The sequence below is a fragment of the Lissotriton helveticus genome, chromosome 3_1 (genome assembly GCF_964261635.1).
Source record: "Lissotriton helveticus chromosome 3_1, aLisHel1.1, whole genome shotgun sequence".
In the NCBI taxonomy this organism is placed as follows: Eukaryota; Metazoa; Chordata; class Amphibia; order Caudata; family Salamandridae; genus Lissotriton; species Lissotriton helveticus.
The window spans coordinates 227625472-227640077 of NC_136061.1; the positions used below are offsets into that span (position 1 = coordinate 227625472).

General features: G+C 43.4%; 1 protein-coding gene across 2 annotated transcripts in view; it reads left to right on the forward strand.

Moving 5' to 3' along the window:
* The window catches only part of ANKFY1 (ankyrin repeat and FYVE domain containing 1), a 677352-nt gene that overhangs the window by 89565 nt on the left and 573181 nt on the right, over nt 1–14606 (forward strand). The gene's annotated exons all lie outside the window — the stretch shown is intronic.

Genomic DNA, 14606 nt, shown 5'->3' on the forward strand with positions numbered 1-14606 from the left:
TGGTATTTAAAAGTGAAACACGTGGAAAGTTAATTTTACCAGGTCCTTGGAGTAATAAGGTTAATTTTACCAGGTCCCTAGAGTGATGATGCCCAAAAAGCAATTTTCACTGTAGCAGGTCTGTTATATGTAGAAAAGCGGAGTTCAGTTCAAAATACTAATACTTTATCTCATGAGTGGGGCAAGCTAGAAGAATAATTAAACCACTATTTTTATAGGTATTATGATTCTAATTCAATGGTGAAGTCAGATTTTAAGTAAATATTACGCAAAAGTAACTGGCTAACATAAGTCTAGGTCAGCTGTCAGTCTGTGCTCTTTCAAAAGAACAAAGGTCCTCAGCTTAGAACAATTTCAAAAAGAGCAAGATAACATAAAGACCACAATCGGACGATATGTACAATTCTTCTTCTACCCAGCCGGGCAAAGAATTTATTTTAGGAATGTTTGACAGGGAGTCAATTCAAATATTACAATATCATATCAAACATAATAGTGTTTGAAGTAAGACACAAGCCTGTGCCGTACTCATCAAGATAAAGAGAAGTTGTGAAAAAGGGTGCAGGAGAAAGAATAGTTTACATCAGGCAAAGGAAGAGTTGAGCAAAACAATGGTACTGCTTTCGGATTTAGATTTGCAGTATTCCCTTTAGTAGATCATACAATATTAATTCACAATACTAGAAATGTATGTCTACATAACAGTGTCGACGGCGTTTCGATCCTATGCTCTACAATAAAAGGATCATCATCAGGACTTAATATGTGCCTGGAATAACATAAAACAATCAAGCCTGTAAGGAAAAACAGGAGAAAACAGAGAGGCAAAAATATTTTTAGAACGCTACTCTGTGTTTTAGCATATAAGAGGTCAACTTAGTCACACTCTAAAAAAACATGCAATTCGAAATCGCAGTGCGGTGACGGTGTTTTCAATGCTGACGGTGATCAATTTTGTAAATTGTGGCTAGGATGTGCCTATTTCGTGAGAGGTAGTCATTTCTGTGAGAGTGAAGAAATGACCATTTGTGTTTGTAACAGTTATTCAGTCGGAGTAAATAAGGTGTGAGACAGTAGTGGAGGAGTGCAAGTCTTACAAATATTGGGCGTGGGAATGGCTAGAATAAAGTTGACTCGCCGACGTACCCAGGGGCGGGTTTGAAGAGGCACTTTCAGTAGTTACTGAACTCAATGCGGGGGTACACTGGGGGCGTTTGCAATGTGCTTCAGGAGGCTGTAAAAAATATAGTCGTTATAGGTGACTCGATCAAGCCCACATACGTGCTCATTTCTAGCCAGATATCAGTTACTGGCTCTTACCAGTATATTCTCAGTGTCCTGGGATGGCTGCCCAGTCTGGAGTACTCGATTTGCGGCAATTTATGAGTGAACGATCTGTTGGGGAGAGGTTGCACGATATTAACAAAAAGCGAAAGTAGTAAATTGTATCAAGGGGTAGAAGCGGGAGCCTGCTCACCTCGGAATGAGATAAGGTAATCCGTACAAGCATCAGATAGCTAAGTAAAGTTCGGTGAGCGCCTTGATTGGCGTTCTCACCCGGTTGACATGGGCTCCGTAGCGGCGGTCGGAAAAATACACGATCCGCTATGGTTGAAAGAGGGAGAATGAAATTAAGATTGCCCACATGCTTGCCGTGTTCTGGTTACGAACTAGGGCAGGGGCAGAGTCTTACCTCGTACTGGGCAGGATGACGGTGCATCTGTTCCACGCAAACGTTGTTGCATCCAAGTAGGGAGGAGTAGACTCAGGGCTTTGAAGGAGTGAGGTCATGTGACGTTAGTCATGTGATCGTTCTCGAATTGTGGCCGCCATATTGGAGTGGTGTTGTGGCGCTCTCAGTGCGTGTCTGGGGGTGAACATGCAAGTATACAGATCTATAACGGTAACATTCGCCTAACGCAGTGTAATAAATATTGAGTGGTTACAAACGTTTAAAAAGGCGCTTGGCAATTTCAAAATTGGCCGGACAGTGGTCATGTAGCAACCAGTAGATTGTGGGGGCCATCTTGGAGTGGTGGGGGAGTGAATTTCGGCGCTTTGGGTACGTGCCTGGCAGGTGAGCAAGCAAGCATGCAGTTTCAAAAACATAAACCTGCAAAGGCACAATATTATATACAGAATGGGTATGTACATCCATGCATGTTTTTAGCAGAAGCCTGGCAAATATTTGCACTACCAGTTTTGTTGCGTTCCAGTCAGAGCAGATTGGTCCAGTCCTCACTCCTATTCAGACCAGTCCTGATAGTGTTGAATTGGATGATGGACTTAAGTTCCTCTCTGTTCATAATTTGAGCCAAATTCCCACCTCTTTGTGGGAGTTTGATGGATTTCAAGATGGTCCACTTGATGTCATCAGCTGTGTGGTTCATCTCTGCGAAGTGTTCCACCATGGGAGCATTCGGCGTGTTGCATCTTATCCTACTCCGATGTTGGCTGATTCGTGTCTTGGCCTTTTGAACTGTCTGACCTATATACATTTTATTGCATGGGCAGAAAATCGCGTATACAACATTGCAGGAGTTACAGTTTGTGAACGATTTCATATCGAAATTTACACCATTGTGACTGATATTCCTGGTCTCAATTGTGAAATCGCAGACAATACAGTGTCCACATTTGACATGACCCCTCAACGGTGGCATCCCCCAAGTTGAATCAAGAGTGGTACGGGGAGTGGGGGTTGGTAGGGCTGCCCTCACCAGATGGTCTTTCAGATTCTTACTTTTTTTGAATGCGAAAAGGGGTCTCTCCAGGGTAAGTACTCCAGCATTTATGGTGGGCCAGTGCTTCAGGATTGATTTTCTAATTTTGTTAGACACGGGGCAAAATGTGGTCACACATGCAATTCTGTCTTTGTTTTCTTTTGGCTTTGGTGTCAGTAGGGCATCCCTTGGACAGTACCACGCCCTTTTTGAGGCTGTTTTAACTATTCTTCTCGGATAGCCACGCATTTTCAATTTGTTTGATAGGATTTTGGCCTCCCTGAAGTAGTCAGTTTTGTTGGAGCAATTACGCCTTATTCGGAGGAACTGCGAATAGGGTAATGAGTCTTTTAATGCTCTCGGGTGACAGCTCTTGTAACTGAGTAGAGTGTTACGCTCAGTTGGTTTCCTGAAGAGGCGCGTGAGTAATTCGCCTTCATGATGGTATATTGACAGGTCAAGAAACGCTATTTGTGATTTGTCATGGGTCATGGTGAAAGTTAAATCCGCACAATTGTTATTTAACCAGTGAAGAAACAGATTCAGTACATCAATGTCATGGTTCCAGATTAGAAAAATGTCGTCTATGTAACGACGCCAAATTGAAATTCCTGCAAAGAATGGATTGCTGTTGTGTAAGATGACACCAGTCTCTAGGGCATCCATGAATAGAATGGCTAGGTTGGGGACAAAAATGGCCCCCATGGATGTCCCCTTGATCTGCTGGTAGAATGAGCCTTCAAACGAGAAAAAGTTCTTTGAGAGACATACTTCAAGGAGTTGAAGAATAAACAGGCTTGGGACCCTGTGTGGACGGGGTCGTGTGTCTAGGATTTTTTGAATCACCAATAAGGCAGCTGTTTGCGGGATATTGGTGTAAAGAGACTCTACATCTAGGGTGCACAATGTATTAATGGCAGGATTGAAGGGATGATGCTCTATCAGATTGATCATTGCCATGCTGTCCCTAACGTAGCAAGCAGTGTTGGGAACAAATTCTTTGATGAAGAAATCCACGTACGCCCCTAGCGGTTCCAAGATCGACCCACAGGCTGACACAATGGGTCTACCCGGTGGGTGGTCAATGTTCTTGTGAACTTTGGGTAGGGTGTAGATTACAGGTATACGTGGACTTTTTACATTTAGGAAACTATATTCCTTTTTGCTGATGAACCCCTCATTTCTAGCCATGGTGGTAATTTCCATAATGGTGGCTTGGATCTCCTTGGTAGGGTTCCCTGGGAGGCGTTGGTAGTGGTCAGTGTTGCCAAGTTGTCTGAGAACCTCTGTTTTATATGCATCGATGTCTTGGAGGACAATCCCGCCTCCCTTATCCGCACTTTTGATTACTAGTGCGGGGTTTAGTTTTAATGTATCAATTGCTTCTTTTTCTGATTTGGAGATATTGTATGGAATGTAGAGTTTCTTTTTCTCTAGTTCTACCAGATCATTTATGACCAGTTTCTCAAAGGTCATAATTTCTGCGGGGATCATACTGGCAGTAGGTAAGAATGTGGAGGGGGGGTGAAAGGGGGTATTAGAGCTATTCACAGGTGAGGGGTGTAGCTGAAAAAAGGCTTTAAGGCGGATAAGCCTGAAGAATTTCAGTAATTCCGCCTGTAGGTCCATAAAGTTTGGACGAATAGTTGGTACGAATGAGAGACCCTTTTTAAGGAGTTCTAATTCTGGGCCACACAAATTGTGTTGAGACAAGTTGAAGATGGGGATTACCTCAGTTGGAGGTTCAATACTCAGCGCACCAACTACCATTGGTAGAAATTGTTGCGGGTCTTCCGCTCGCCGTGCGCGTTGAACCAACGCTGTGTTTTCTTCACCCTCCCTCCTCGGGGGGTGTTCGATTGGCCTCGAGATAAAAAATTTGATTGTGCCCCACCACCACGTCTGGAATTGCTTCCACCTTCCCCAGGGTCCGAACTGTCGGAGGAATCTCCCGACGTCTCTGAAAAACCCACAAGATTCTGTCGCTTATTATATCTACCCCAAGGTCTTGTGTTGGGGTTGAAATGGGGTTTGTTTGTATAGTAATCTTTTTGTAGATATGGGTAATTATTTTCTATACTGTAGGATTTTATATCCTTCTTTACTTTGGTTGATTTTTTATTTTGTTCAATTCTATGAAATTCGGCTACAGTTTTGTCCACTTGTTCCAATAGTTTTTTACACTCAGTGGATAAATCAGAGTCATTTATTTGCTTAAGAACCTCTGCTATTTCTTTCTCAAGGGATTCTAGTGTCTCTGTGGCAATATCGATTCCCAATGCGAGCCAATGTCGTGAGCATGTGGTTCCGATGTAGCTGAAATTTGTTGTGTACTTAGGGTTGTCAGTGAAGATTCCAGGGATATTACGGACCTGCAGGCCTAGGGGAATAACCTCTGCTTTTAGATAATCTGTGAGCATAAGAACCATTAGTTGTAGACAAACCTGTTTCTTCCTAAGCTTTTCCAATTGATCAGGAAGGGAATTGCTGGTGGAGGACGGAACATCTGGGGTTTCTGATAGCAAGGATGGTTTTGTACATAGGTGTTTAATATAGTCAGCAGTATAGAGTGGGACATGGGTTGACATTCCTTAGAAAGAAAGAGGTACAAGATATAGATAAGAAGAACAAAGAATGATAGGCGTACTTAAGGGCACTAGGGTGGCCTTCCTCGGAAACCGAGGTATAAAGATTTTGGAGAAAACCCTTGCAATCCAGCGATTGCGCTCAAGTATTTTAAAGTTAACAAGGGGAACCCACTTAGTGGCTTTGGACCATGGGTATCAGCTATTTCAAAAGAACAAAGGTCCTCAGCTTAGAACAATTTCAAAAAGAGCAAGATAACATAAAGACCACAATCGGACGATATGTACAATTCTTCTTCTACCCAGCCGGGCAAAGAATTTATTTTAGGAATGTTTGACAGGGAGTCAATTCAAATATTACAATATCATATCAAACATAATAGTGTTTGAAGTAAGACACAAGCCTGTGCCGTACTCATCAAGATAAAGAGAAGTTGTGAAAAAGGGTGCAGGAGAAAGAATAGTTTACATCAGGCAAAGGAAGAGTTGAGCAAAACAATGGTACTGCTTTCGGATTTAGATTTGCAGTATTCCCTTTAGTAGATCATACAATAATAATTCACAATACTAGAAATGTATGTCTACATAACAGTGTCGACGGCGTTTCGATCCTATGCTCTACAATAAAAGGATCATCATCAGGACTTAATATGTGCCTGGAATAACATAAAACAATCAAGCCTGTAAGGAAAAACAGGAGAAAACAGAGAGGCAAAAATATTTTTAGAACGCTACTCTGTGTTTTAGCATATAAGAGGTCAACTTAGTCACACTCTAAAAAAAACATGCAATTCGAAATCGCAGTGCGGTGACGGTGTTTTCAATGCTGACGGTGATCAATTTTGTAAATTGTGGCTAGGATGTGCCTATTTCGTGAGAGGTAGTCATTTCTGTGAGAGTGAAGAAATGACCATTTGTGTTTGTAACAGTTATTCAGTCGGAGTAAATAAGGTGTGAGACAGTAGTGGAGGAGTGCAAGTCTTACAAATATTGGGCGTGGGAATAGCTAGAATAAAGTTGACTCGCCGACGTACCCAGGGGCGGGTTTGAAGAGGCACTTTCAGTAGTTACTGAACTCAATGCGGGGGTACACTGGGGGCGTTTGCAATGTGCTTCAGGAGGCTGTAAAAAATATAGTCGTTATAGGTGACTCGATCAAGCCCACATACGTGCTCATTTCTAGCCAGATATCAGTTACTGGCTCTTACCAGTATATTCTCAGTGTCCTGGGATGGCTGCCCAGTCTGGAGTACTCGATTTGCGGCAATTTATGAGTGAACGATCTGTTGGGGAGAGGTTGCACGATATTAACAAAAAGCGAAAGTAGTAAATTGTATCAAGGGGTAGAAGCGGGAGCCTGCTCACCTCGGAATGAGATAAGGTAATCCGTACAAGCATCAGATAGCTAAGTAAAGTTCGGTGAGCGCCTTGATTGGCGTTCTCACCCGGTTGACATGGGCTCCGTAGCGGCGGTCGGAAAAATACATGATCCGCTATGGTTGAAAGAGGGAGAATGAAATTAAGATTGCCCACATGCTTGCCGTGTTCTGGTTACGAACTAGGGCAGGGGCAGAGTCTTACCTCGTACTGGGCAGGATGACGGTGCATCTGTTCCACGCAAACGTTGTTGCATCCAAGTAGGGAGGAGTAGACTCAGGGCTTTGAAGGAGTGAGGTCATGTGACGTTAGTCATGTGATCGTTCTCGAATTGTGGCCGCCATATTGGAGTGGTGTTGTGGCGCTCTCAGTGCGTGTCTGGGGGTGAACATGCAAGTATACAGATCTATAACGGTAACATTCGCCTAACGCAGTGTAATAAATATTGAGTGGTTACAAACGTTTAAAAAGGCGCTTGGCAATTTCAAAATTGGCCGGACAGTGGTCATGTAGCAACCAGTAGATTGTGGGGGCCATCTTGGAGTGGTGGGGGAGTGAATTTCGGCGCTTTGGGTACGTGCCTGGCAGGTGAGCAAGCAAGCATGCAGTTTCAAAAACATGCATGGATGTACATACCCATTCTGTATATAATATTGTGCCTTTGCAGGTTTATGTTTTTGAAACTGCATGCTTGCTTGCTCACCTGCCAGGCACGTACCCAAAGCGCCGAAATATTTGAATTGACTCCCTGTCAAACATTCCTAAAATAAATTCTTTGCCCGGCTGGGTAGAAGAAGAATTGTACATATCGTCCGATTGTGGTCTTTATGTTATCTTGCTCTTTTTGAAATTGTTCTAAGCTGAGGACCTTTGTTCTTTTGAAATAGCTGATACCCATGGTCCAAAGCCACTAAGTGGGTTCCCCTTGTTAACTTTAAAATACTTGAGCGCAATCGCTGGATTGCAAGGGTTTTCTCCAAAATCTTTATACCTCGGTTTCCGAGGAAGGCCACCCTAGTGCCCTTAAGTACGCCTATCATTCTTTGTTCTTCTTATCTATATCTTGTACCTCTTTCTTTCTAAGGAATGTCAACCCATGTCCCACTCTATACTGCTGACTATATTAAACACCTATGTACAAAACCATCCTTGCTATCAGAAACCCCAGATGTTCCGTCCTCCACCAGCAATTCCCTTCCTGATCAATTGGAAAAGCTTAGGTAGAAACAGGTTCGTCTACAACTAATGGTTCTTATGCTCACAGATTATCTAAAAGCAGAGGTTATTCCCCTAGGCCTGCAGGTCCGTAATATCCCTGGAATCTTCACTGACAACCCTAAGTACACAACAAATTTCAGCTACATCGGAACCACATGCTCACGACATTGGCTCGCATTGGGAATCGATATTGCCACAGAGACACTAGAATCCCTTGAGAAAGAAATAGCAGAGGTTCTTAAGCAAATAAATGACTCTGATTTATCCACTGAGTGTAAAAAACTATTGGAACAAGTGGACAAAACTGTAGCCGAATTTCATAGAATTGAACAAAATAAAAAATCAACCAAAGTAAAGAAGGATATAAAATCCTACAGTATAGAAAATAATTACCCATATCTACAAAAAGATTACTATACAAACAAACCCCATTTCAACCCCAACACAAGACCTTGGGGTAGATATAATAAGCGACAGAATCTTGTGGGTTTTTCAGAGACGTCGGGAGATTCCTCCGACAGTTCGGACCCTGGGGAAGGTGGAAGCAATTCCAGACGTGGTGGTGGGGCACAATCAAATTTTTTATCTCGAGGCCAATCGAACACCCCCCGAGGAGGGAGGGTGAAGAAAACACAGCGTTGGTTCAACGCGCACGGCGAGCGGAAGACCCGCAACAATTTCTACCAATGGTAGTTGGTGCGCTGAGTATTGAACCTCCAACTGAGGTAATCCCCATCTTCAACTTGTCTCAACACAATTTGTGTGGCCCAGAATTAGAACTCCTTAAAAAGGGTCTCTCATTCGTACCAACTATTCGTCCAAACTTTATGGACCTACAGGCGGAATTACTGAAATTCTTCAGGCTTATCCGCCTTAAAGCCTTTTTTCAGCTACACCCCTCACCTGTGAATAGCTCTAATACCCCCTTTCACCCCCCCTCCACATTCTTACCTACTGCCAGTATGATCCCCGCAGAAATTATGACCTTTGAGAAACTGGTCATAAATGATCTGGTAGAACTAGAGAAAAAGAAACTCTACATTCCATACAATATCTCCAAATCAGAAAAAGAAGCAATTGATACATTAAAACTAAACCCCGCACTAGTAATCAAAAGTGCGGATAAGGGAGGCGGGATTGTCCTCCAAGACATCGATGCATATAAAACAGAGGTTCTCAGACAACTTGGCAACACTGACCACTACCAACGCCTCCCAGGGAACCCTACCAAGGAGATCCAAGCCACCATTATGGAAATTACCACCATGGCTAGAAATGAGGGGTTCATCAGCAAAAAGGAATATAGTTTCCTAAATGTAAAAAGTCCACGTATACCTGTAATCTACACCCTACCCAAAGTTCACAAGAACATTGACCACCCACCGGGTAGACCCATTGTGCCAGCCTGTGGGTCGATCTTGGAACCGCTAGGGGCGTACGTGGATTTCTTCATCAAAGAATTTGTTCCCAACACTGCTTGCTACGTTAGGGACAGCATGGCAATGATCAATCTGATAGAGCATCATCCCTTCAATCCTGCCATTAATACATTGTGCACCCTAGATGTAGAGTCTCTTTACACCAATATCCCGCAAACAGCTGCCTTATTGGTGATTCAAAAAATCCTAGACACACGACCCCGTCCACACAGGGTCCCAAGCCTGTTTATTCTTCAACTCCTTGAAGTATGTCTCTCAAAGAACTTTTTCTCGTTTGAAGGCTCATTCTACCAGCAGATCAAGGGGACATCCATGGGGGCCATTTTTGCCCCCAACCTAGCCATTCTATTCATGGATGCCCTAGAGACTGGTGTCATCTTACACAACAGCAATCCATTCTTTGCAGGAATTTCAATTTGGCGTCGTTACATAGACGACATTTTTCTAATCTGGAACCATGACATTGATGTACTGAACCTGTTTCTTCACTGGTTAAATAACAATTGTGCGGATTTAACTTTCACCATGACCCATGACAAATCACAAATAGCGTTTCTTGACCTGTCAATATACCATCATGAAGGCGAATTACTCACGCGCCTCTTCAGGAAACCAACTGAGCGTAACACTCTACTCAGTTACAAGAGCTGTCACCCGAGAGCATTAAAAGACTCATTACCCTATTCGCAGTTCCTCCGAATAAGGCGTAATTGCTCCAACAAAACTGACTACTTCAGGGAGGCCAAAATCCTATCAAACAAATTGAAAATGCGTGGCTATCCGAGAAGAATAGTTAAAACAGCCTCAAAAAGGGCGTGGTACTGTCCAAGGGATGCCCTACTGACACCAAAGCCAAAAGAAAACAAAGACAGAATTGCATGTGTGACCACATTTTGCCCCGTGTCTAACAAAATTAGAAAATCAATCCTGAAGCACTGGCCCACCATAAATGCTGGAGTACTTACCCTGGAGAGACCCCTTTTCGCATTCAAAAAAAGTAAGAATCTGAAAGACCATCTGGTGAGGGCAGCCCTACCAACCCCCACTCCCCGTACCACTCTTGATTCAACTTGGGGGATGCCACCGTTGAGGGGTCATGTCAAATGTGGACACTGTATTGTCTGCGATTTCACAATTGAGACCAGGAATATCAGTCACAATGGTGTAAATTTCGATATGAAATCGTTCACAAACTGTAACTCCTGCAATGTTGTATACGCGATTTTCTGCCCATGCAATAAAATGTATATAGGTCAGACAGTTCAAAAGGCCAAGACACGAATCAGCCAACATCGGAGTAGGATAAGATGCAACACGCCGAATGCTCCCATGGTGGAACACTTCGCAGAGATGAACCACACAGCTGATGACATCAAGTGGACCATCTTGAAATCCATCAAACTCCCACAAAGAGGTGGGAATTTGGCTCAAATTATGAACAGAGAGGAACTTAAGTCCATCATCCAATTCAACACTATCAGGACTGGTCTGAATAGGAGTGAGGACTGGACCAATCTGCTCTGACTGGAACGCAACAAAACTGGTAGTGCAAATATTTGCCAGGCTTCTGCTAAAAACATGCATGGATGTACATACCCATTCTGTATATAATATTGTGCCTTTGCAGGTTTATGTTTTTGAAACTGCATGCTTGCTTGCTCACCTGCCAGGCACGTACCCAAAGCGCCGAAATTCACTCCCCCACCACTCCAAGATGGCCCCCACAATCTACTGGTTGCTACATGACCACTGTCCGGCCAATTTTGAAATTGCCAAGCGCCTTTTTAAACGTTTGTAACCACTCAATATTTATTACACTGCGTTAGGCGAATGTTACCGTTATAGATCTGTATACTTGCATGTTCACCCCCAGACACGCACTGAGAGCGCCACAACACCACTCCAATATGGCGGCCACAATTCGAGAACGATCACATGACTAACGTCACATGACCTCACTCCTTCAAAGCCCTGAGTCTACTCCTCCCTACTTGGATGCAACAACGTTTGCGTGGAACAGATGCACCGTCATCCTGCCCAGTACGAGGTAAGACTCTGCCCCTGCCCTAGTTCGTAACCAGAACACGGCAAGCATGTGGGCAATCTTAATTTCATTCTCCCTCTTTCAACCATAGCGGATCGTGTATTTTTCCGACCGCCGCTACGGAGCCCATGTCAACCGGGTGAGAACGCCAATCAAGGCGCTCACCGAACTTTACTTAGCTATCTGATGCTTGTACGGATTACCTTATCTCATTCCGAGGTGAGCAGGCTCCCGCTTCTACCCCTTGATACAATTTACTACTTTCGCTTTTTGTTAATATCGTGCAACCTCTCCCCAACAGATCGTTCACTCATAAATTGCCGCAAATCGAGTACTCCAGACTGGGCAGCCATCCCAGGACACTGAGAATATACTGGTGAGAGCCAGTAACTGATATCTGGCTAGAAATGAGCACGTATGTGGGCTTGATCGAGTCACCTATAACAACTATATTTTTTACAGCCTCCTGAAGCACATTGCAAACGCCCCCAGTGTACCCCCGCATTGAGTTCAGTAACTACTGAAAGTGCCTCTTCAAACCCGCCCCTGGGTACGTCGGCGAGTCAACTTTATTCTAGCCATTCCCACGCCCAATATTTGTAAGACTTGCACTCCTCCACTACTGTCTCACACCTTATTTACTCCGACTGAATAACTGTTACAAACACAAATGGTCATTTCTTCACTCTCACAGAAATGACTACCTCTCACGAAATAGGCACATCCTAGCCACAATTTACAAAATTGATCACCGTCAGCATTGAAAACACCGTCACCGCACTGCGATTTCGAATTGCATGTTTTTTTAGAGTGTGACTAAGTTGACCTCTTATATGCTAAAACACAGAGTAGCGTTCTAAAAATATTTTTGCCTCTCTGTTTTCTCGTGTTTTTCCTTACAGGCTTGATTGTTTTATGTTATTCCAGGCACATATTAAGTCCTGATGATGATCCTTTTATTGTAGAGCATAGGATCGAAACGCCGTCGACACTGTTATGTAGACATACATTTCTAGTATTGTGAATTATTATTGTATGATCTACTAAAGGGAATACTGCAAATCTAAATCCGAAAGCAGTACCATTGTTTTGCTCAACTCTTCCTTTGCCTGATGTAAACTATTCTTTCTCCTGCACCCTTTTTCACAACTTCTCTTTATCTTGATGAGTACGGCACAGGCTTGTGTCTTACTTCAAACACTATTATGTTTGATATGATATTGTAATATTTGAATTGACTCCCTGTCAAACATTCCTAAAATAAATTCTTTGCCCGGCTGGGTAGAAGAAGAATTGTACATATCGTCCGATTGTGGTCTTTATGTTATCTTGCTCTTTTTGAAATTGTTCTAAGCTGAGGACCTTTGTTCTTTTGAAATAGCTGATACCCATGGTCCAAAGCCACTAAGTGGGTTCCCCTTGTTAACTTTAAAATGTCAGTCTGTGCTCAGCATTGGAAAGGCAAAGAAAAGGAACGTCTCAAAAGTGCAGACAATAGGCTGACCTGAAAGGGAAGAGATGACTCTTCTGAACTTTACAGAATATGCAATGTGGGGGCTGTGGGCATCGTTTTTGACACTACACTGTGCTCGACTCTGGGCACACTTGGAAGGGAGAGAAGAGGCAAGACAATTCTTGTGTATCCACTGTCTGGTTGCTGGAGGAAGAACCTGCTTCTGTCCTATTAGACTTTTGTCTCTGAATTTGTTGTGTTATAGTCCCTGCTTTGAGCTGGATTTTGGTGTTCGCTAGTGTCTGGCATAAATGTCACCTCCGGACAACCACTTCAGAACACTTCCTGGACCTGGTGAAGATCAGTAGAAAACTGGTCCTTCTGTCTGAGACCGGAGAGGTGCCCTAAAGGACAGGGCCTGCTCCCTTGTGTAACCAGGACAAGGAAGTGGACTCCAAGGGTCTGTTTGCTGACCTTTTGTGTGGCCACAGGGAGTCAACAACCTGTAAGAAGCCTTTTCCTGGACTTACCCAGCTGACCAGTGGCAACTGTAGGTGGACTGGGCCCTACTATGACCCTCTGCCTGACACACTGTGAATCTCCAAGAGCCTCTCCTGCGGCCCAGGGCACCTGAGAAGTGTACCTTTATGGTTGGGAAATAAAAGACAGACAAACCTGGTGGGTGTATCCAAACTGCGCTCCAATGTGGTCAGCCTCAAATCTCACCCTGATCCTGGTTCACAACAACCATTGATTATCGGTGTGTTGCCCATTTTGGCACTGTTTCGACTAATGAGGGCTTGGGTACAGCATCCTGCTGGTTATACGTCTGGCAATGCGTTTCTTCGATCACCAGCTAAGAAACAATCACAAGATCTGCCTACAAAAATGCATGCATCACACACAAAGTCCTCCATCATAATGCAACACCTTACCTCGCCAATAAACTCTGCATAGCGGGCAGCACTCGACCCCTAAGAAGCACTAACGCTCTCCTCCTTGTCCCACCCCTGCTATAAAAGAAATCCACACAATCCCGCTCCTTCTCCGGAAATGGCCCTTACATCTAAAATGCCCTCCCTAAAAACCTATTATGCAACCCCTCCTACACAGCTTTAAAAAAGACCTCAAAATTCACCTTCTCAATAAATATTGGGGGTCTCTACCTGCGCCTTAAACTCGATCTTCCATATCTGATAGGTATTTAGCTCTTTTCTCTGACTATTTGATATGTATAATCCTGTAGCCTTTTTTTCTGTTATTCCATAATGTAATTTTGTTTTACCGTGTGTATCTTAGATGTGTTAAGCGCTCTGATGTTCTGTTATTCAATGATGCTGTAATTTGTCTCTTACTGTAACTAGCTCTATCATGTAAAGCGCTCTGATACCTCAGGGTCCAGCCAGCGCTATATAAAACCTCTAAAATAAATAAATGATATAAAAACTTCTGAAAGAATCTCAACTCCTGTTGAGTGAGAGTTGTTCTGATCTAAGTTCATGTCACTATTCACAAAAGTTCCTTGAAGATAATGCTGAAAAACGAGTAACAAACTCAGATTGATTAATCTTTAAAAGTAGGGGGAATACAAAAGATGAGCATGTATGATTGAGCAGGTGACACCTTAATAGCTACCAAGATCAGCTTTGACAAAGATGTGTATGTTATTATAAAGCGTATTTAAAAATGTCACTCACACCACCCTTGCTGCACAGTGTGATCCGCCCTTAAAATTCAGAAGACCTCTGGCCACAAAAGATTGTGCAA